At 46.7% G+C, this 24,886-nt stretch overlaps 1 long non-coding RNA gene across 2 annotated transcripts in view; it reads right to left on the bottom strand.

Moving 5' to 3' along the window:
- LOC134932836 (uncharacterized) overlaps positions 1–24,886 on the bottom strand; it is a 56,856-nt gene that overhangs the window by 21,680 nt on the left and 10,290 nt on the right. The window lies entirely within an intron of this gene.

Here is a 24,886-nt window from a genome sequence, read left to right on the forward strand (position 1 = left end):
GGCCCTTAGTGGAAAGGGCTCGGACCAGCCAGTGGCGATGCACTTCGTGGACAAGGGACATAAGCTGAATGATCTCAGACAAATGGTCATCGACCATGTTCCAATGAATAGAAGAGGTGGGAACAGAAATGGCTTGCTGTTGAAACTTGAAGCCAAATGGATTTTCCAGTTAAACACGATCAGTCCCAATGGTCTCAACGAGATAATGCCATCGAATGTATTCCTATGAGTGATGAGGGGTCTGTCGAAGCAGCTACACTCGGCTAGTTTATGTCTTCTACTGGCGACATTGTTCAGGACCATTTATTATAAATAGCATTGTTAGGATCTTTTTTGCCATCTTTTCTCCTTTTCTACCTCTGGCGGGTTTCAGCCGGGGGCTAGCCCGTCCTACCTCCATACATCACTTACACTTCTCCATCTGCCAGCACTGTCAGACTCCCATTCACGAGACAGACCCCACACCCTTCCCCATTCCCTTTTCCCCACTCCCTACAGGTCCTCACTTTCACAACACCCATCAGTTTCGTTTCACATGGCTCATTGGCTGTCATACCGCATGTAGTTTATCATGACCTCCCAAATACACTTTCAGGTTCACATTTAATACTGTCTCATTCACAATCAGACACAGCCCCCCTCATTTAATGACACTGGACACATCTTACACCTCGTCTGTCCCAGGTCATGTTTTCATACACAGTTTCACGTCACGAACGGGCTCCCTTCGGTTTTAATATTCCGCTAGGGTATTTATAGCATCTCATTACAACTATCTGTTGCACCTTACAACTTTCATGCAACAAGTGTCAAAATGTCTAGAATGCTTAGTGATCATTGGGGCACTGTAACTATGTTTCACTGTGTTTTTTTCTAGCGCGCGCTGACGCGCACTCTGTTACCCCGGTTCCCATGGCTACACGGCGCCACGTCATCAGGCCGCGCCAGCAGTATGCCTACACCGGAGCCAGAGAACGCGGCGGCGGGCGGCGCTTCCTTCACGGCGGGCTTCTTCTTAGGTATATAGGTAAGTGATGCTTCACCTGTTTTCACTTCTGTTCACCTTGACAAAGGGGCGTGTGAGCCCCGAAACGTTGGTGGTGTTTGTGTGAATACACATTTTTTCTGCAGTAAAGACTCCGAGTGCCGCAGATTCTTTCCACTGATATATATATATATATATATATATATATATATATATATATATATTTATATATATATATATATATGAGACCCTAACGCACCTAGCCCCTCAGGGTCAGAATATAGCGATAGCAATGTGTGATATAGGAGAATGAAATCCCACACAACAGCTACAGGCACACTCAGTCACAGGTACAATGCAGTAGTTATTACATATGAACAATAAAACTGCACTGGACTAATAAATTACATATAACTATGTATGAGTATAGATATAACAATGCACAGTAGATACTGGATGTATATCACAGAATACTTGTACCAAATATTCAGCTAGCAGTACACTTGTTCTTAATGTAGAATACTTAAATGCCTGTAAAAGCACAGTGCTGATGAGACAGGCGGCTTTTCAGAGGAGACTTAGCCCAGCAGTCCCGGAGATCAGCCCAGCTAGTAGTGAAGATGGCGCCAAAATCTCTGTCAGGGAGTGAGGGAGAGAGAGATGCAGCTCCAGGGTGGGAACACCAGCTGTAGATGGCGCCCGAAGCTGGTTGAGGGGCTACAGGTCAGCGCCATATCCCCTCTGCAGGACTTCACCACCGGGTACTATGGAGCCTATTGTAAACTGATTTTAGTAAATCCGACCTGTGGTCCCTGACCTGATGGATATAGTGGGGTCTCTGTGCAGTACAGTGTCCACGCCAGCGGTGCGTTCCGTCTCCTGGGACCGCGACTGGACTGCGATTTACCGGCGGGTCCCACCTGGGGGACCCTCTTACCTCCTCCCTGATGTGCAGCCACGCGATCCAGGAGAGCGTCAGCGGTGTGTGCCTGAAGTTCGGTGCACCTCCGTTGCAAGTACCGAGGAACCAGGCTGCGAGAGTATGCAGCGCTGCCGGGGGAGGTGATGGAGCAGCAGCACAGAATGTCAGACTGACATAAAAAGTGCTGCGGCCCTTAAAGTCTTCTAAAAAAAGCTCTTTTCAGGCTGCATAGCGCAGTCCTACCTGTTAGCTGCCTGCTCTACAGGCACCAACTTACAAACTGAGCTCTGGTGCCTGGAGGCGGGGTTATAGAGGAGGCAGTGCAATGCATCCTGGGAACAGTCAAAGCTTTAGCTTGTTGGTGCCGCGGATCAAGATCCAACTCTACACCCCAATGTTATTCCCTGTGAAATACCAGTGTACCCCGCTGCAGAAACTGGTTGTAGCTTAATGCTATACTGACATTTGCAAATGTGTGTGTTGCAAGGATAAAGCAATGTAATTAGTTATGCTGTCCAGGGGACTTTCATGCACCCCTATCCCTGTGTCACTCACTGCTCCCATGTGGGTTTCCCTCTGTAAGTTAAATTAAAATTTATACTATAATGATTTTTCTACTGTCAGGCGGGTGGGAGCTGCCATCACATTTCATAGCAAGGATGATACTTCATAAAATAAGAACAGAGAATATTGTTCAACTACTTCTAAAGAAATTATGAGAAGAGTCATTGTAGATTGTTTTTGTCCTTGCTGCTCCTTTAGAAGTCTGTGGGCTGGAATTTAAATAGAACTAGTGAACCCGCAACCCCCCCCCCCCCCCACACACACACCCACACCCACAGACATCCATCACTTACCTTGGATCTTTGCGAACAGTTTCTCATTTAGCTGCGTGTTGCTACACTGCATGCATATCTGTGGTCGGCTCTGTCTCACTGACTGATGCTGGGTAGAGTTGTGGCTGTGGTCTGAAGATGTCCCAGTAGGCTCAGCATCATCATGCCTCCTCCCAGCATCAGTGAGGAGAGATGGAGCAGCTGAGAGAGCAGATGTGCTTACAGCAGTACACTGCTAAGAAAGAAGAAGCCGTCCATGGAGATTAGGAGATGAGCGAATGCAGCGCAGCAAGTGTGCGGGTATGGGTGGGTACGGCATACCCTTAAGAATTTAGCCATGGGTACACCGTACCCACGGCGCCGGGCCGCTGCTCCCTCCCTCCCCTGCTCCTCACCGCGCCGCTGCTACCTTCAATTCGGCGCCGGCCCGTGATCACGGATCGGCACCTAATTGAAGGTAGACACTGAAGGGCAGGAAAGGCGCGCGCTGTGCTCTCCTCCCCTCACACACAGGAAGCAGCAACGCGAGGTAAGCAGCAGGGGAAGGGTGGGAGTGGGGGCATATGTACCTGGCACTGGGGGCATATCTGGCACTGCGGGGACATATGTATCTGGCACTGGGGGCATCTCTGTATCTGGCACTGGGGGCATATCTGGCACTGGGGGGCATTTCTGTATCTGGCACTGGGGGCATCTCTGTATCTGGCACTGGGGGCATATCTGGCACTGGGGGGCATTTCTGTATCTGGCACTGGCGGCATCTCTGTACCTGGCACTGGGGGCATGTCTGGCATTGCGGGGACATATATATCTGGCACTGGGGGCATATCTGGCACTGGGGACATCTCTGCATCTGGCACTGGGGGGTATTTCTGTATCTGGCACTGTAGGAAAATATGTATCTGGCACTGGGGGCATATCTGGCACTGTGGGGACATATGTATCTGGCACTGGGGGCATCTCTGTATCTGGCACTGGGGGCATATCTGGCACTGGGGGGCATTTCTGTATCTGGCACTGGCGGCATCTCTGTACCTGGCACTGGGGGCATGTCTGGCATTGCGGGGACATATGTATCTGGCACTGGGGGCATATCTGGCACTGGGGACATCTCTGTATCTGGCACTGGGGGGCATTTCTGTATCTGGCACTGGGGGCATATCTGGCACTGTAGGAAAATATGTATCTGGCACTGGGGGCATATCTGGCACTGTGGGCATCTCTGTATTTGGCACTGGGGGCATATCTGGCACTGGGGGGCATTTCTGTATCTGTCACTGGGGGCATCTCTGTATCTGTCACTGGGGACATATCTGGCACTGGGGGCATATCTGGCACTGTGGGGTATTTCTGTATCTGGCACTGGGGAGCAATGTATAGCTGACACAGTGGGGGCATTTGTGTATCTGGCACTGGGGGGGCAATGTATATCTGACACAGTGGGGGCATTTGTGTATCTGGCACTGTGAGGCAATGTATATCTGGCACTCTGGGGGCATTTGTGTATCTGGCACTGTGGGGCAATGTGTATATGGCACTGTGGGGCAATGTATATCTGGCACTGTGGGGCAATGTATATCTGGCACTGTGGGGCAACGTGTATCTGGCACTATTGGGGTCATATGTGTATCTGCCCCCCCATATGTGTATCTACCCCCCATTTTCATTGGCCACGCCCCATGTGGTGTTTGGTCACACCCATTTTTTAGCTTGCGCGCACACAGTACCTGTAAGACATTTTTTCTACTTGCACCACTGAGTGCATGTCTGGCAGGGTAACTGGGTGCAGGGGGAGGGCTGGGTCCTGGAGGCACATACTGTAGCTACGTCTATGTCTGTGGGATTAGAGCAGAGGTGGATTGGGCCACCAGGACAGCAGGATAATTCCCACTGGGCCAGTGGCAGAACTTGTGAGCGGTGGACCTAGGTGCATAAATATAATTTAGGCCCCCCTCTTCACCCCAAACCCAAGTGACAGCATAAGGCAGGGGGGAGTAGAGAGTGACAGCGGAAGGCAGAGGGTGACAGGGGAGGGTTATATGAAGAGACAGTGGTTGAGAGGGGTACAGTACAAGCACAATGTCCTGCATAGTGTGGAGAACAGGAGGCATGTATCTTGGTGGGGGCAATAACACAGTGGCCTCTGCTCCATCTGTGACAGGGTCCCCTGCCATTTTGTGCTTCCCTCAGACTGGCACTGAGGCAGACTCTGACAGTACTAGTTACACCTGTTGTGAGCGATCTTTAATTCACAGACAGTGACTCACAAAAATGTACATCTGTCTGTAATATGATTATTATACCATTAATATATGAAATATTATATGTCTGATGTATATATATTTATTTATTCATGTATTTGTATGTAATATATATTAGGGAAAATGCAATGGAGTTTAATGAATATATGTGTATAGATGGATTTGAAGGGGTTAAATATTTATAATTAATATATTAAATTATATAGTTAATATGATATGAGTGCAGGTGTTTAACATTATAGCCTGTAGAAAAGATAGAGAGGGAGAGGCTGTGAGGACTCAGCAACTGCTGTCAGTGATCATTCTGTCAAGCACTGACAGCTTGGACAGAAGACTCTATAATGTCACGAGCGCTCCACGAGTGCTGCAGCACCGCTGACTGGGTGGTATAGCTCGTGGCTTAGGCGGGAAGATGGGAGCACGAGCCGTGAGTCTGGAGCGGTATAAATAAAGCTCCTCACCAGCGGTAGTCAGTCTGCTGATCCCCCTTTGGAGTGCTGGCATCTGAGCTTCTGGCACTGCTACGAGCTGGGCAGCGGCCAGAGAGCCTAGGGAGCGCAGCCGGCAAAGGGCAACGGAGAGCGTGGCCAGAATAGGGCGGCTGGAGAAGCGGGGAGCGGAGTCGGTGGTACCTGCCAGCTGCCCCCCATACGCGGCAGCAGAAAGGAAGCAGAGATCGCGGAGGTGCTCCGCTGCTGCTGTGCCTCGCTGGGTCGTCCGGGCGGCAGTAGAGGACAGTGTGGCCTGGCGGGGTGCCTGGGTGGCCTGCTGGGGCTGGGAGCAGCGGTGGAAGAAGGCGGAGGGAAGCTCCGGTCAGCGCCATAGCAACGCTGACGCTGAGGCTGGAAGAGGCAGTGAAGCTCCGGCCAGCGCCATAGAAACAGCCGACGCCAGCAGCAGCGGAAGAGGCAGAGAGAAGCTCCAGTTAAGCATCATAGCAACGCCGACGCTGGCATAGTCTCTCCTCACAACAAGCAGAGTGGCCCGATGCTGATGCGTGCACAGGCAAAGAGGGAGCGACACTTATTTGGCAGGAGTTGGGGGAGCATCCGACAGCAGCAGTGATCAATCGAGGAGGTGTAAGTGTAAAACCATTTACCTACGTTACACTATACACCTAGACACTGTAGAACATTTAGCCACAATTAGAATGCGATTGAGGGCTCATTTGTTAGGCAGCAGTTATTGAAGAACCAGGGGCAGTGATTACTGGGAAAGTATAACAAGCCACTTGTAATAACTGTATTATAGCTCTATGTGAGATATCCTAATAGAGCAGTTAAGAGGTTGAATAAGTGCTACTAGGATGTATAGCGCTTGAAGTAGAATGAGACTGTAACCTTGCTCGTATAACTATAAAATCCCTATTGCTTAAGGTGACACAAGAAAGGAGAGACTGTGGCTTGTCTTATTGCAGCACCAACTATTAAATTCAAACTTTAGACTTTTAAGTATATTTAATGGATATATCTCTGCGCAGGAATTAACAAAGATTAGTAGCTTTAGCAAGGAACCTATTTGCAGGGCATTAATAGCAGAGAACGAACATTTCATACCAGTGAATTTAATTCATCTACAGCTCAGTGACTTTGTAATATCACGCATAAATTGTGCCGCTGTAAGGGAAAAGTCCGGCACAAGAGATATATTAAATTATTTGTCCACAAAACTGGAGGACTCAAGTGTATTGAAACAGGATATATTCAATGTGAGTAAAATTGGCATGGGTATTACACAAAGGACAGATTCTATCTCATTCTAAAGGAACAGAGAGGACACTTTGTTTAGAGTGCAAGGAAAGAACCACTGTCAAGCCAAGGGAGCGTAGCTATTGAACGTAAATAATTTATTTTTCATCCACTAGGGGTCACTGGAGTACTCTTGGGATATGGACGGTGTTAGCAAGGACAGGCACTGAATATTAAAATTTAGTAACTCTCCTCCCCTCTATACTCCCAGAATACCTTAGTGTTTTTTCGGTGCTCACATGGATAGAAGCACAATGCGTGGAGCTCCTCCACATATTTTACTTACAATCCCTTCCCATCTTACACCAAAGCTATAGGTCCGGGATTACAGAAGCTGTTGCGTGCAGCTCTTGGTGTGTTGGTCCTCACAATAGGAGCACCCTCACAGCCACAAGCAGCTCAGCTAACTTCAGCTGAGGCTGCAGAAAGGACTGGATGGAGCTTGCTGGAGAAGCCCCGTCAGAGCCCAAGAGCACAGGTCAGCTACCTTCAGCTGAGACTACAGAATGGAGCTTGCTAGAGAAGCCCCGTCAGAGCACAGGATCACAGGTATTTATGACCGGGGCGGTCAGCTCACGCTGCCGAACCGCCGGGTGTGGGGACTGCGCGCCGCCATAGCTATTGCCCACCGCCGGCCGCTAATCCCCTGCTGTCTGCCACTCGTCACAGGTTCCCTAGCGCCCGCTCTAGCCGCCGCTCCTGACCCGCCCACCAGTGTGAAGATCCAGCGCAGAGGGGAGCCAGCGAGCTAAAACCTGTTGCCGCCGCCACCCGCTAATACCCACTCCACACCGCTCCCCAGGGGAAGATATTACAGAGCGCCCACTACAGCCGCTGCTGCCAGCGCTCGCCAGCTCAGTACGGGAGCTCACGCTGGGGGGGGGGGAGTTGCGGTGGCTCAGCCCTCACTCAGACCGCGGACAGCGCTCAGGGCTGCCGTGGTCTGTCCCCTTTACACACAGAGCAGCTGAATGGGGAGGGACATAATGCCCACAGCAGCAGCACTAGACAGGCTGTTATGCCTAGATTATCAGTTTTTAAAATGCTTTATATTGAGAAAGGCTGCATTATATTGAGAAGGGCTGCATTATATTGAGAAAGGCTGCATTAGGTTGAGAAAGGCTGCATTATGTTGAGAAAGACTGCTTTATGTTACCCTGTCACTGTTAAGGGCATGGTTTTAAGGGCACGTCTTTATAACCTAGTATGCTATGTTATACAATGTAAGTACATGGCTGGAGGCCATTTTAACCATGCTTCCCGTTTCTTCTTCCAGGAAGGGCTGTCCTACAACAATACTCCACCGGATGGCGTAGGAGTGTTAGTAGGACTTTTGGATCAGTTTTCCTATAGTCTGGCCACGTGCACTGCCTTCAACCGTATACACACCTTAGTAACATTTACTGAGTCATAGGAATTGTCTTTGTTTTTTTTCGGTTGTCTGGGTACATAATGAATAAGGCACCAGCAAAAACAAAAATGCAGTTTAACTGCAATGTCTGTCAGTGTGTGTTTCCTCACAGAATGGGCCGCTGCTCGTCAAGAGCGAGAAATGGCAAGAATTGAGGCTCGGGTGAGACCACCAGAGATACCTGAGGGTCTCAGGATAGGTCTCAGTCTTTGCAAAGATCCCAGTCTAATTCGGGTCACAAAGATAGTTCTCATTTGTCTTATAATTTCCCAGTTTCTGCTATATTGCATCCTGACGACTGCGCAGGAGGAGCATGAGGAAGGTGAATTGGACCAGCAGTCAGATAGTGAGGATATTGACATCCCAGGCATTGATAATCTCATCAGGGCGGTACGTCAGTCTCAGAATTTTACAGAGACTGAAGAACCTCTGACAAATGATGAGGTGGTATTTACTAAACGATAGAGATCTCCAGTGTGTTTTTCAGAATCTCTTGTCAAAGTCGAAAAATATTGAAGAACACACAGCACGGATAAACTGCACACACATGCCCACTGCGCGTGCACTTGTTCTGCCATGCGTGCACATATCCGCAATTTGCGTATGGTCGCTCCCGCGTGACCTGCGCATTGGCGCGTGGTATGGGTATTTACGGCAGAGTTTGTGTACGCATGGAGAGCCATCAAAACACATTACATATTTAATCCAAATAGTGCACAATTTACACATAGTCTCCTTGCACCACATCAGAAAGTTATAGCTGTTTAAATGGTTGCAGAACAAGGGGATTCACCTTTACAGGATAAGAGGGGACAGACTAAGGTTATAAGGTGATATTTGGTATCCAGCTGTAGGGTATTTTAAGGGTAACATTCCGGTGGTGGTCTGCTGAAGATCGCATGTTCCTGCGGATAGTTATGTGCAGAAGCAGAATATAGATATAAACTGTATTTACTGTATATTATGTATGCGGCGGGAATCCAGAGGAGACCACCCACAAGAACAGTTGAGAAAGACATCGCCTACCATTTCAAATCAACCTATGACCTCTCCTGTACTGTAAAGGTGCATCCCTGTGTCCAATGGACAAAGGGATCACAGTATCCATTGTAGTGCTTTTGGAAGACTTGTATAAATAAAGCCTGCTGCAGAGCGGCCAGTCACAAGACTCACAACGTTATCTATTTGATTACGGAGGACTGGACCAGGAAGCGCACGCGAATATTCTCACGTATGTACATTGACCTGTAGCCATTAATCTGTTATATATATTGTCTGTATTGTAGTGTATAATTTGTATTGTAGACTCCCTTTCAGAAATAATCCACTGTGGTGTCGGAACCCAGCGGTTAATCACAATTGGTGTTGTGTGCTCATTGCCCTGCTAAGGTTTAAAGTGTATTATTATTGTTATTATTGCATTGCATTGCTGTAGAAGGTTTTAAGTGTATCTCTGGGTGGCATCGTCCGATTTTCCAAATTTTTACTGCTTAACAGGTCACAAGCAGACATAATCTATCAGCATAAGGGTGGACGGGGGATCCTACGTATCCTTTTCTTGGTCGGTGGATATACTGAAAACCCTACTTAATTGCTGATTAGATGGTGTCTGCTCTGTATGGTTTGTAAAGATGCTGGTAAGAACTCATAAGGTATGCAGGTAAAAAGTTATTTAAAATCTGTGAATTTATTTTTGGCGCCAAAAACGTACACAACAAAAGCGTACACCCATATCCTGTGCATACTCTCCCACATTGTTGCCATAACAATCACATTACTAGATTCATAATATAAATATTAAGGAAGTAAGTGTAAAACACAAACGTAGTCTGGCCTAGTTATAAGGGTTTATACAGAAAAGAAACTGTGCGGCGTGTTAAGTGAGTGATTATAGTTAATATTGCTCACATTTATAGAAATTGTGCGAGTTGTTTTATTGCGTCCACACATTGGTACACGTGGTACGGAACGTGAAGACGGAGTACACAAAACGTGCACGTAGCGCAAGGCCGCACACGTGGCATAAAGGTACGCACATTTGCGTAATTACGCAAGCTTGCGTAGCGTTGTGTGCGCATAATAAAACCACACAATAGTTCGTTTAGTTTAAAGGTGGGATAGTAGCCACGCTACAATAACACAAGATTGCCCAGCTTCCAAAGTTTAGTATAAAACCCTTATTTACTGTGTTGCCTCTGGGAGTAAAGCTGCTTGTCTGAATGATAATTTTCTGTACAGAAAAATAAAGTGCATTTGAGTGAGCGAATGCAGGAGTGAGTGGATACTGAACCCAAGAACTAGGTGAACAAGGTGAACTACTAAGTGGTCTAAGTGTGCACACTGGGTTAGTAGAGATCCGATGGCGTAGGGTTCGCAACCCTGCGTTATTAAGAGTGGACTAAAGTGGTCTTAGTGGACTGAGTGGTATCCCATACAACTCTGAGGTGGTCTACAAGGTGGTACTAGGTGGTCTACAACAATCGTAGGGCATATAGATAACTAGTATCTATAGGCTGTGCTATTGCATCACACGTCCGTTTGTTCTGCACAGAGCAACGTGATATTATTGTATCATCTGTGGAAGAGCATACGCAGACGTGATTGTATAGACCAAGGGGTTTTTCTTTGATAACTTCGGGAAATCTCCCTGGTGGGCTTCACTGGAAAGAGTGAAAAATAGTTATCTAATTTCTCTGTTTTTCACCCTACAAACAATTCCAGTGAAAGAAACCGAAAAGGAAATTTTCACTGCCTCTCTCAGGAAAATATTCCAAACAGAACTTCCACCGAAAGAAATTACGGTGTAAGGTCTGATAGGAGCCCTAAGCTGGGTACATTGCCTTCGCTATCAACAGTGTATGGTAGTACTGGCCAGCGTGGGCGCGAGCCAGTGGAAGGCGTTCAGGTATACTTCCACCGTCTACTTATATTGAGTATTTTGGTGTTTGTGGGAATTTTTTTAAAAAGTTTTAGAAGAGACCTACAAATATGGGAGCCAGTTGCTCAAGTAAGAGACGTTTATACAGTGTTCAGGCAGAATCGTGGCCAAAAGGCTCCGCAAGGTTTATCATGTGTGAAAAATATCGTTCACACACAGAAGGTTTATGCAATGAGTGGATATGTATGACCAACAATGATAGGGTACCATTCCCTAGAGTGGGCAGCTTTGAACCAGAGGTATTACAGAACTTAAGGTTAAGGATATGTCTGATAAAATCCAAGAAACAAAGGATTAAACATACAGACTGTTTAAATTTATGGCAACAGGTGGGGGATATGCAAAAGGAATTAGCTCGCGCAGCAGGTTCCAAACCTAGCGGGAAAACAATAGTGACGGCACCACCACCATATATGGTTGGGGAGAAAATGGCTACAGGCAATGATACATTGGTACAGGATAAGAGTGTAAATGCAAAATTTGTGTTCTCCACAGGAAAAGGCGGTCTGGAGGTCAAAGGGGTATGGCCAGGAGTCCTCAGGACTCTGGACAGGTGGACACGGTAAGCCAGTGGCCCCCAGAGCATATCTTCTAAGCTTAGCTGAGGCGGCACACGGTCTGACTCATCTGGGTAAAGAGGGTATATCTAAGCTGGTGAGTGCCTACTGGTGTGCGCCAGGATTCTCTTCTCATGCGGGTAAGAGAGCAATGACATGTCTTACTTGCTTGAGGAAGAATATTGGAAAGTCAATACCAACAGAACCATCCCATATCCCTCCGACAGACGGCCCTTTTCAGGTAATACAAATTGACTTCATACAGTTACCACCCTGTAGGAATTTAAAATATGTGTTAGTCTGTATTGATGTATTTTCCAATTGGGTAGAAGCATTCCCTGCTGCCACAAATACTGCTACGTTCACTGCAAAGAAAATTGTGCAGGAATTTGTGTGTAGATATGGTATCCCTAGAATAATTGAAAGCGATAGGGGTACCCATTTTACAGGTGAAGTCTTTCAGGTAATGTGCAAACTGATGGGAATTAATAGCAAGCTGCATACTCCGTACCGACCACAGGCGAGTGCGAAGGTGGAGAGAATGAACAGCACTATTAACAACAAGCTGAGCAAAGTGATGGCTGAGACTGGATTGTTGTGGCCAGAAGCTTTGCCACTAGTATTGTACAGCATCAGAACCACTCCCAGGTCCCCCCTTAACCTATCACCTTTGTGATTCTTTTTGGCCGACAACCCCATGTAATGATAGACCCCCAGGATGATTTGAAATGCAATAACAAAGTGACTGTAAAATATTTGGTTAGGATGAGCCAGCAGCTGAGGAATCAAAATAGAAATCTAAAGCTGGTGATTCCTGACCTACCAAACAGTAATTGTCATGACATTGAACCTGGGGATTATGTAATGATTCGAAATTTTCTACGCTCAGGTTGCCTCATTGACAGGTGGGAAGGACCATACCAAGTCTTGCTAACCAGCACGACAGCATTAAAGGTTGCCGAAAGAGAGACTTGGGTCCACTCGTCCCACTGTAAGAAGGTCGCTGACCCAGAGAGAACCTGTGCCAAAGAGCAGAGTGTAGAGGACATCGTATCACTGGAGTGTCTGTTCCGGGAAGGTTGAGAGGCAGTACTGTTGAGACGGCACCTGAGCGCGGAGAACAACAAGACCAGAGGCGGTTGTCACACCAGTTTTTTTTATTTTTTCCATTCCCCACTACCCTCCTTCTCTTCTTCTCCCCCCCCCCCCCCTTCTTGTTCCCTTTCTCTTCCCTTAACAAGATGGACTTACCCCAAGAGACTGCGTTTCGGGTTTTCCTGTTAATCCTGTTGTTGACCAGGACAGTCTGTTTCGGTGAGGGTCCCAGAGATGTTGAGAAAGGATCTGGAATGGGTCCTGATGGCGGGGATGGATTTGTAGAATCTCAAGAGCAACACATCACTCGAGCAAAGGCGAGTATCAGAAAGCGATCTGGTAGTCAGGGAGCTCGGAGGCACTGTGAAGGGTTATTGGCTGAGGAAAATTGCATTTGTAAGAATTGTGAGAACATAGTCGAGGATGGGTGCAGTCCAGCCTTAATATCAACATGGACCGTCATCCATTGAGTGATTACCACTCACTAGTGGGTAAGGTCTTAAACCAGACAGAATGCTGGGTGTGCTCACAAGTACCTCAAGGTCAGAGCAAGTCAGGATTAGTACCGTACCCTTTAGCAATAGATGAGGTACTCGAATTACGGGGTGGGAGACCGGTGGACAAGAAATTCAATATTTCTAGGCCCCCTAGTTTGAAGCTCCACCAGTATCATGTAGATAGATCCTTATTATGTTTCAATATTTCCAATTGCCAAAAACCGGGAAATTGGGAAGTGACGTGGAATAACCAGACAATGGCCTTTTCGCACAGAGCTGATAGGATACCCATAGACTCTGAACTTGTACGCCAAATAGCCAACAGTGGAAGGTATTTTCGGTATAGGTATACTCGAGGAAGCAAGACCATGTGGGTTGGAGAAGTATCACCAGGGTACTGTGCTCATATCATCCAGCCTGATACTTGTACTGAGCAGATGGGAGAACTAGGGATTGGGTTTTTCACTTGGAAAGTTTGTAATATGGTAATGTCATATTCTGTCCCCTATGTTCTCCCCGATGATGCCTATTTCATATGTGGGAGGAAGGCGTATAAGTGGCTTGCCCCGAACTCAGAGGGATTGTGTTATGTTGGAAGAGTGTTGCCAGAGGTCATGACCATAACCCATGATAAGATGAAAGATGTTCACCGCAGTGCTCAGGCTACTTATACTCATACTCACTATGAACACATCGTCAAGAGACACCTCATAGAGAGGACACAGCACGTAGCCTCTGATTTGATCCACGAATCCACCGGGATTCAATTCCTTCTCGCATTAGACATCACCCGCACTGCCAGAGGAATGATAAATTATAGGTATATCCATGCGCTAGCGAACTTGATAGATAATATCACTGAGATGTATGACGACACCTTCAGGTATACGGGAAGGGAGTTACAAGCTTACAAGACGGAACTGATCCAGCACAGGATGGTCCTTAATTATATCACAGCCGTGACGGGTGGGTACTGTGTCACTTTGGCAACTCAGTATGGTGTGAAGTGCTGTACGTATATTACAAACAGCACTGACGACCCCACAGAGATTATCGATCAAAAGATGGATGATATATTGCAGTTGAAGTGGGAGTTCCGGAGGAGACACAACCTTACCCTGACCGCTGTGGGTAATGAGCTGACCGGCTGGGTCTCACGGTTGAACCCACAAAATTGGTTCTCAGGATTAGGAGAGTGGGCTCAAAATGTTATTATGAGTGTAGGAAAGTTTCTCCTTTGTATCCTGGGAGTCGTCATAATTATTGGCTTGATATTTAGGTGTGTTCGAATTCTGACGCGGCGCAAGAACGGCACAAATTTGATGAGTCTAAGGAGCGAGGGCATTGTTATAGCAGCAGATTTAATTTACGACCCATCCATAGAGACAGTGTTATGATAAGGATTGCAAATGAATTCCATGGCCTGTTTCTTTCACCCGTTTTTCCTTTGTCTCCCCCTCTGCCCAGATACACCCACCCGGAAAAGACATCAGCCCTACCCAAGAATGATTATGAAAATGTTATGTGAATGTCTTTTAGATATGTGTCTTATCTTCATCTCTACAACCTCCAGTTAATAACACACATAGTCGACAGGTGATATCCACATATACTAGCACTCACATATGTTCCCCCTCCATGTATCATCAACTAAAAGTGCACCCCATTTGTTGGAACAAGAAGCCTAAAAGAGCTCGGTAGTGTTTGTCAGCCCACTTACAGACCCTTAATACGGGATAAGAAGGATTTAATGTATACTTCGCAATACCTCGAAGCTTATCTAAAACATATACGGCACGATGATACATGCCCCTCAGACATGGATTCATACATACATGCTTTTAACTATCCCACTAGGTCATACATTTCCCGCCTACAACTCTCCTCCGACCATCCAATCGTCTGTAGATATTGTATTGATATTTTTCTGTTTAGTGATTAGATAGTGGCAGTTATTGGTGACTGCCAAAGGGTGGACTGTCAAAGTCGAAAAATATTGAAGAACACACAGCACGGATAAACTGCACACACATGCCCACTGCGCGTGCACTTGTTCTGCCGTGCGTGCACATATCCGCAATTTGCGTATGGTCACTCCCGCGTGACCTGCGCATCGGCGCGTGGTATGGGTATTTACGGCAGAGTTTGTGTACGCATGGAGAGCCATCAAAACACATTACATATTTAATCCACATAGTGCACAATTTACACATAGTCTCCTTGCACCACATCAAAAAGTTATAGCTGTTTAAATGGTTGCAGAACAAGGGGATTCACCTTTACAGGATAACAGGGGACAGACTAAGGTTATAAGGTGATATTTGGTTTCCTGCTGTAGGGTATTTTAAGGGTAACATTCCGGTGGTGATCTGCTGAAGATCGCATGTTCCTGCAGATAGTTATGTGCAGAAGCAGAATATAGATATAAACTGTATTTACTGTATATTATGTATGCGGCTGGAATCCAGAGGAGACCACCCACAAGAACAGTTGAGAAAGACATCGCCTACCTTTTCAAATCAACCTATGACCTCTCCTGTACTGTAAAGGTGCATCCCTGTGTCCAATGGACAAAGGGATTACAGTATCCATTGTATTGCTTTTGGAAGACTTGTATAAATAAAGCCTGCTGCAGAGCGGCCAGTCACAAGACTCACAACGTTATCTATTTGATTACGGAGAACTGGACCAGGAAGCGCACGCAAATATTCTCACGTATGTACATTGACCTGTAGCCATTATTCTATTATATATATTGTCTGTATTGTAGTGTATAATTTGTATTGTAAACCCCCTTTCAGAAATAATCCACTGTGGTGTCGGAACCCAGCGGTTAATCACAATTGGTGTCGTGTGCTCATTGCCCTGCTAAGGTTTAAAGTGTATTATTATTGTTATTATTGCATTGCATTACTGTAGAAGGTTTTTTAGTGTATCTCTTGGTGTGTACGCGCTGAGAGTACTTTGTACCGTCAGCGCGGTGTGTGTACGCAAAGTCAGTACACTGTACGGGACTCTGTCCGCAAATAGCGTAAAAGGTGCGTAGAGTGTGAACTAAGTATAGCGGCCGCAGTGGCTAAAGGTTTAAAGTGTATTGACGGTGTGTTTAAGGTATAGCTTTTATTCCTGTAAAGATAATCGACATTATCACTCTTAATAAGCTGTTAATAGAGGCATGGCGAAATCCGGATAAACCGTTTTCAGTACCTCGCCGGTTTAAGTCTAGTTACCCGTTTCCAGAGTCTGTGACTTATAAATGGGAGAATCTTCCAATGGTAGATTCGTCTGTGTCAAAACTTTCTAAAAAAAAAAAAAAAAAAGAAATTAACCATTCCAGTACCAACTGCTACTACGCTTCAAGACCCGTCAGAGCGTAAGCTAGAAGTCCATGTATACAGCAGCAGGGGTGCTGCTTAGACCTGGTTTGGTTGGAATTTGGGTAGATAAGGTGGTGATTATATTGATAACACACCTCAGGTCCCCCTGGAAGTCGACCACCTTATACTTCTTGCTGATCACATCGGTGAAGCTGCTGAGTATTTATGTACAGCTTCTACGGACGTCTGTCAGGTCAGTTCTCGCCTTTCAGCGTCACTAGTTATGGCACGATGGGCTCTCTGAAAGCGTTACCTTAGGGGAAGGTCTGTTTTCCTACCATTGCCTCCACAGATACCTAGACGGAAATACTCTGGACCAGTGTTCAAATCCTTTAGACCTCAGCCTTTTCGAGGCCGTGGTAGAGGAACAACCACACCTAGTAGATGTGGTAGAGGACGTGGTTTACAATGCTAGGGCCACCACGAAGCCTGGGGCATGACGTGCTCCCAGCCCATGTCGGATCTTCAGTTATGGGGGGCACGTCTCCATAAATTCCACAAAATAGAGTTCGTTTGTCTCCCACCAGAGCGGTTTTTGAAGAAGAAGGGGTTCTGCAAATCGCAATTCAGTCTCTGCTAGATTCAGTAGTTTGTTTCCAGTCCCTGTTCACCAACAAGGTCAGGGTTATTATTCCAGTCTTTTTGTAGGACCAAAGCCGGATGGCTCGGTCAGACCAATATTGACCTTAAAGGGTCTCAATTCAGTACGTCACCTACTACAGATTCAAGATGAAATCCCTGCGGTCTGTATTTGCAGGTTTAGAGCTACAGGAATTCATGATTGCGCTGGATCTCAAGAATGCGTACTTACACAGTACAATTTGGCCACTTCATCAGAGGTTCTTGTGTTTTGCGGTATGGCAAAAACCATTACCAGTTTCAGGCTCTACCATTTGGCCTCTCGTCAGCGCCTCAGGTATTCACCAAACTGATGTCTGTGATTATAGCTCATCTCAGATCCCTGGGAGTGATAATAGTTCCGTACTTTGACGATCTACTCATCAAAGTTCCGTCTCAACAGATGATCCTCCAACATGCGTTGCTAACGTACAATGTGCTAGTTCAGCACGGTTGGATTGTCAACTTCAAGAAATCACATTCAATTCCTAGGAATGATTCTCGATACGATAGATCAAAGAATTTACCTACCAGAACCAGTGGCGGATCTAGACTTAACTTTTAGGGGGGGCGGTTTAAGAATGATGACTCCTCCCCCTAATCATAGCCCCGCCCACTTAGTAATGCCCTTCCCGTTCGCTTCTAAAATTTCCTATTGTTGCCATTACTAATAAAATGTTGCCAGTTAGTGGAGAGAACCCTGCGCACTGGTGATACAGACTGGCGAATCGCCATTCCTTCCATCAGGGGTGGTAGAGGCTAAGACAGTAGGGCAATTTAAACATGCATGGGATAGACATAAGGATCTCCTTACAAAGAAATAAGGATCAAATAAGGTTAGAGATAAAAATAATGTAAAAAAAAAGGGGGCAGACTAGATGGGCCAAGTGGTACTTATCTGCCGACAAATTCTATGTTTCTATAGCACACTGTATGAGCCAAAATTCACATTATAGCACACTGAATGAGCCAAAATTCACATTATAGCACACTGTATGAGCCGAAATTCACATTATAGCACACTGAATGAGCTGAAATTCACATTGTAGCACACTGAATGAGCCGAAATTCACATTATAGCACACTGAATGAGCTGAAATTCACATTATAGCACACTGTATGAGCCGAAATTCACATTATAGCACACTGTATGAGCTGAAATTCACATTATAGCACACTGTATGAGCTGAAATTCACATTGTAGCACACTGAATGAGCTGAAATTCGCATTGTAGCACACTGAATGAGCCGAAATTCACATTATAGCACACTGAATGAGCCGAAATTCACATTATAGCACACTGTATGAGCCGAAATTCACATTATAGCACACTGTATGAGCCGAAATTCACATTATAGCACACTGAATGAGCCGAAATTCACATTGTAGCACACTGTATGAGCTGAAATTCACATTGTAGCACACCGAATGAGCCGAAATTCACATTATAGCACACCGAATAAGCCGACATTCACATTGTAGCACACTGAATGAGGCGAAATTCACATTATAGCACACTGAATGAGCCGAAATTCACATTATAGCACACTGAATGAGCCGAAATTCACATTACAGTACACTGAATGAGCCAAAATAATGCAGGCACTGGGGGCAAGGGGAATCCTACCCCCATATTAACTTACACTGGGGCAGCGAGGAAAAAAAACACAGGGGGGAGATGTGGCACACACACACTTTAGCTAGGAGGGGAGACATATCATACACTTTAGTTAGGAGAAGAGGGGGGAGAAATGGCACACAGACACTTTAGCTAGGAGGGGAGGGGGGAGACATGGAACACAGATGCTTTAGTTAGGAGGGGAGACATGGCACACACACTTTAGCTAGCAAGCTAGGAGGAGAAGGGGGGGTGGATCACACACACACACACACACACACACACACACACACACACACACACACACACACACTTTAGCTTGGAGGGGAGGAGACATGGCATACACTGACACCTACTCATATTTTGTCCGCAGCAGCATGAGAAGTCGGGATGGAGGCCGGGTCCCGCCGCGGTGTTGGGAACGGGGTGGAGAGCTGTGCAGCGCGGCGGGGGAAGGGGAGAGAGAGAGCGTCCTGACGCACGTACAGGGAGGAGGGTGTGTGGTCAGAACGGACGGAAGAGGCAGCAGTGTATACAATCACTGTAGCCTGTCCCCGCTGGCCTCTGTTCTGACCACGCCCCCTCCTCCCTGTACGCGTGTCAGGACGCTCTCTCTCTCCCCTTCCCCCGCCGCGCTGCTCCGCTCTCCACCCCCGTTCCCAACACCGCGGCGGGACCCGGCCTCTATCCCGGTGCCGGTATGTGTAGGGGGGGGCGTTTGCCCTAATCGCCCCCCCGCTATATCCGCCACTGACCAGAACAGATAGTACGGAGTATCCGTCATCTGGTACAATTAGTGCTCAAGCCACACACAGTCTCGGTACATTTGTGCATTCGACTGTTAGGAAAAATGGTGGCGGCTTTCGAAGAGCTTCAGTTCGGAAGATTTCACTCACGCCCTTTTCAACTGGATGTGCTCGCCCAGTGGACGGGCTCGCATCTGCAGATTCACCAGATGGTGAGGTTGTCTCCACGGGACAGAGTATCTCTACTCTGGTCGCTCAAAGTACACACGCTAACCGCAGGGAAATGGTTCGGCGTCTGGAATTGGATAATTCTAACGACGGACGCGAGTCTCAGAGGTTGGGGAGCTGTGGTTCAAATTGTCAGCTCCAGGGTCTCTGGGCAGATCACGAAAGATTGCTGTCTATAAATGTACTGGAACTCCAGGTAATTTACAATGCGCTACGACAAGTAGTGCACATGCTCCGGTCTCAGACTGTCCAGGTGCAGTCAGACAACGTGACGGCGGTCGCGTACATTAACAAACAAGGAGATACGAGAAGCTGCATGGCCATGCAGGAAGTAGCTCGAATCCTCATTTGGGCCGAGCATCACCAAGTGATATTGTCAGCAGTGTTCATTCCGGGAGTGGACAACTGGGAGACGGATTATCTCACCCGTCGGGATTTTCATCCAGGAGAATGGGCATTAAATCCAGAAGTGTTTCACATGTTGGTCCAGAGGTGGGGTTACCCACAAGTGGATCTGATGGTATCTCGCCACAATCACCACACACCCCAGTATGTGTCCAGAACGCGAGATCCAAAGGGAGTGGCGGTGGATGCTCTCACAATTGCGTGGCTGTACAGCCTCGTGTATCTGTTTCCACCGTTTCCGCTGCTCCCTCTGTTGCTAAAACGGATCAAATGTGAGTCAACCACAGTCATGCTAGTGGCGCCTCATTGGCCTCGGAGAGCATGGTTCTCGGATCTCTGCGGACTACTCGCAGACGATCCTTGGCTGCTCCCGCTACGTCCGGACCTGTTACAACAGGGTCTGTTCCTTGACCCCGATTTAGCGCGGCTGCGTTTGACGGGGTGGCGGTCGATACTGCCCTCTTAAGAAGAGAGGGCATTCCAGAATCGGTTATACCAACCATGTTACGTGCTAGGAAGCCAGTTACGGCAGCTCATTATTACAGAATTTGGCGTGCCTATATAGGTTGGTGTGAACTTCGGAAGTTTCCGACATCATCTTTCAAGTTATCCCGTCTTTTGTTATTTCTACAGACGGGGTTAGATGGAGGACTGCGTTTATCTACACTAAAGGTGCAGGTCTCTGCTTTGTCAATTTACTTTCAAACACATTTGGCTCTATTGCCGTTTGTACACACCTTTCTGCAAGGTGTCCTCAGAGTACAGCCTCCATTCATTCCACCTACAGCGCCATGGAACTTGAATCTGGTTTTAGATTTTTTACAGTCTTCATATTTTGAACCCTTACAACAAGTGGATATTAAGTTTCTCACTTGGAAAACAATTTTTCTCCTAGCCTTGCCTTCGGCAAGGCGTATTTCAGATTTGGGTGCCTTGTCATGCAAGCCACCGTATTTGGTGTTTCAGCAAACCATTGAAATCACCATCATTTCATTTCAGAAGCAAAATGATGCAAATAGGACACACAAGCTGCTCCTGCTGTTTAATATTATATGCAGCATGCCTATATTCTGTGTGTAATAGCAACTACATCACAGGTATTGTTGTTGAGATCAGTACAAGATCCCGGCGGTCGGGATCCCGGCGGTCAGGAGACTGACGCTGAGAGCCCGACAGCCGGGATGCCGGCGGCGAGCGCAGCATATTCCCTCACGGGCTCACTGCGCTCGCCATGCTTCAGTCGCCACAGGGTTCTATTCCCCTCCGGGTGGTGGCGTGGACCACCACCCAAGAGGGGTAACCAGCCGGTGGTCGGAGTCCGGTATTTCAATGGGTGTCGGGATTCCGGCGTCGGTATCCTGACCGCCAGGATCCCGATAGGTGGTAAATGACTGCCTCCCTATTATTTTTTTATTATTATTATCATTGTGTAGGTATGTGATAGTATTAATATAATTTATGTGTGTGTGGGGGGTGATATTAATGTCATCTGTGGGTGCTATTTGTGTGATATAGGGCGGAATGCACTAAAGATAAAAATGCGGACAAACCTCCGAAAATTTTTGGAGGTTTTTTCTTAAGGAATCTGTATTTATTGAATCAAGTTCATTATTACATACAAGAGGTCACAAGAGACCCATAATAGAGTGCATGCAAATAAACAACAAAAAGAAAAAAGTACAATAAGTGGGCAATCAGAGAGAACACTAGTGAATAATCACATGTATCCCAGTATAGAAATAAAACGGCGTGACACTTGATATACCGGCTGTCGGGATCCCGGCGCTCAACATACCGGCGCCGGAATCCCTACTGCCGGTATACTGACAGCTAATCTCTCTCTTGGGGTGTCCACGACACCCCTGGAGGAAGAATAAATAATGTGGCGTGTGTAGCGCGCCACCGTGCCCACAAGGGGTTCTTTTGCACTCACACCACTGCCGGCATTCCAGCGGTCGGGATCCCGGCGCCGGTATGCTGGGTGCCGGAAACCCAAGAGTCGGTGATTCATGCTACACCCGGAAAAAAACATACAGTAAATTGCTGAGTCACGATAGTATAAAGAAAAAAGAAAAAGAAGAACAAGGAAAAAGAGGGAAGAAAGAAATAGAAAAAATGAGGGAAGGGTAGTCATCCATGAGAATCAATGTGCCACTGTAGGAGAGTCAGCGTGTACACTATATTCAGCTGATTCCTTGACTGTTTACCAGTGTGCCAGGTGGATGTAAAATTTGAGACAGGGGATTTCAAAAACAAGCTGAGGTCTTCCATAATCATATAATGATCCATCCTCTGAAACTACCATGAAATAAAAGGACAGGTTGAGGCTCTCCAATGACACGGTATGGTGGCCTTCGGCATTCATCAAATGCCGAAATAGGGAGTTTTTATATGTTGAGCGAGGTATGTCCATTAAGGTAAACAACTGAAACTCAGGCGTGTCAGGCAGATGAAATCAAGTAATCATGCTCGTCACTTTATGGACTATCCGCAAACATCCTGTGGATTTGCATTGGACACCTATACCACCTAGCTAGAAGTTTAAATTGGGTCACTAAACTTGTAGTGAAGAGGAGCTAGCAAAAGTATAACAAAATATGTGGGCCCATTGAGCTTCCTCCAAGTCCCTGCTGAGTTCCTCCTGCCAGGCCGATGCATATGAGGGTAGCTGAGAGTTAGCACTTTTGAAACACAACTGGTATAGATGAGAAATTAAATGTCTTGGTTCAGTCTTGGTCAAACAATCCGATTCAAACTTAGAAGGGGTCCACCGGGGTCGACCTGCTGAGAGAGAGGACAGGCCAAAAGGTAGAACCAAAAAGGAACATGATGGAAGATGGTGTTCCCAGTGAAGATCTGTGGAGGGCTGCAGCCCACCATCAGCAGGTAAAATATTTGCAAAATGGCCAAAGAGGACCAACAGGTCAATCCAGGTGTTGAGACATCTGGAGGGAAATAGGGAATAGGAATTGAGGCATCTTGGCTAAATAAAGGAAACTGGCAAACAATGCCAGTTTGCATTTATGATCACCACTCATCACACCTTGATATCACAGTTAGACCTGATAGCCCTCGACAGTGTCTCCATGCACAGTACAAACTACAGATGTGTGGTCGACACTTTTCGAGTTTTGTGTTTTGGTTTTGGATCTGGATCTCCGTTTGTGTTTTGGATCTGGATTGGTTTTACCAAAACCACCCTTTTCGGGTTTTGGATCTGGATTTTTTTTTTAAACAGCTAAAATCACTGAATTTGGGGGTAATTTTGATCCTATGGTATTATTAACCTCAATAACATTTCCACTCATTTACAGTCTATTCTGAACACCTCACACCTCACAATATTGTTTTTAGGCCAAAATAGTTGCACCGAGTAAGCTGGATGACTAAGCTAAGCGACACAAGTGGGCGGCACAAACGTGGCCCATCTAGGAGTGGCACTTCAGTGGCAGACAGGATGGCAGTTTTAAAAACTAGGCCCCAAAGAGCACATAATGCAAATAAAAAGAAAAAGAGGTGTAAAATGGAATTGTCATTGGACCCTCCCACCAACCTGTATGTTGAATAAACAAGACAAGCACACTATAACAAACCAATCATTTCAGCGACAGGGTCTGCCACACGACTGTGGATGAAATGATTGGTTTGTTTGGGTTCCCACCAAAAAAGAAGCAATTAATCTCTCCTTGCACAAACTGGCTCTACAGAGACAAGATGTCATCCTCATCCTCTGATTCCTCACCCCTTTCAGTGTGTACATCCTCATCCTCACAAAGTATTAATTCGTCCCCACTGGAATCCACTATCACAGGCATAGCTGGCCCTAGCCAATTTGATGCCCTAGGCAAAATTTTGTCTGGTGCCCCCTAGCACCACTGCAAGTTCTGCATCTGACCCAGCAACACTCAGGCAGTGGGGCCCACAACATACAATAATGCACCTTACACATATAGCCCACATTAGTAATGCTCATAATACACATAATTCCATACAGTAATGCACCTTACACATTTGCCCCACATTAGTAATGCTAGTAGCTTTTTTTTTTTTTTAAATAAAACTTACATTTGCTTGCTGGCATGCTTGCAGTCAGTGGGGGTAATTCAGACCTGATCGCTCACTAGCATTTTTTGCAGCACTGCGATCAGGTCAGAACTGCGCATGCGTATGCACCGCAATGCGCAAGCGCATCGCATGGGTACAAAGTGGATTGTAGCTGTGCGATGAGTTTTATGAAGAATCCATTCGTACAGCCGATCGCAAGGAGATTGACAGGAAGAGGGCATTTGTGGGTGGCAACTGACTGTTTTCAGGGAGTGGTTGTAAAAACACAGGCGTGTCCAAGCATTTGCAGGGCGGGTTTCTGACATTAATTCCAGCCCTGGACAAGCTGAAGTGATTGCAGTGGCTGAGTAAGTCCTGGGCAACTCAGAAACTGCACAACGTTTTTTTTGTGCCGCTGGGCTGCACATGCGATCACACACTTGCACAGCTAAAATACACTTCCCGGTGGGCGGCAACTATGTGAAAACAGGACTGCAAAAAACAGCTAGTGAGCAATCAGGTCTGAATTACACCCAATGTGTGCGCCCATGCAGCTCCCTGGATCTGTGACTGCGTTTTGTGAGGTGGGGTGGTGCCAT

The sequence above is a fragment of the Pseudophryne corroboree genome, chromosome 6 (assembly GCF_028390025.1).
Source record: "Pseudophryne corroboree isolate aPseCor3 chromosome 6, aPseCor3.hap2, whole genome shotgun sequence".
Classification (NCBI taxonomy): Eukaryota; Metazoa; Chordata; class Amphibia; order Anura; family Myobatrachidae; genus Pseudophryne; species Pseudophryne corroboree.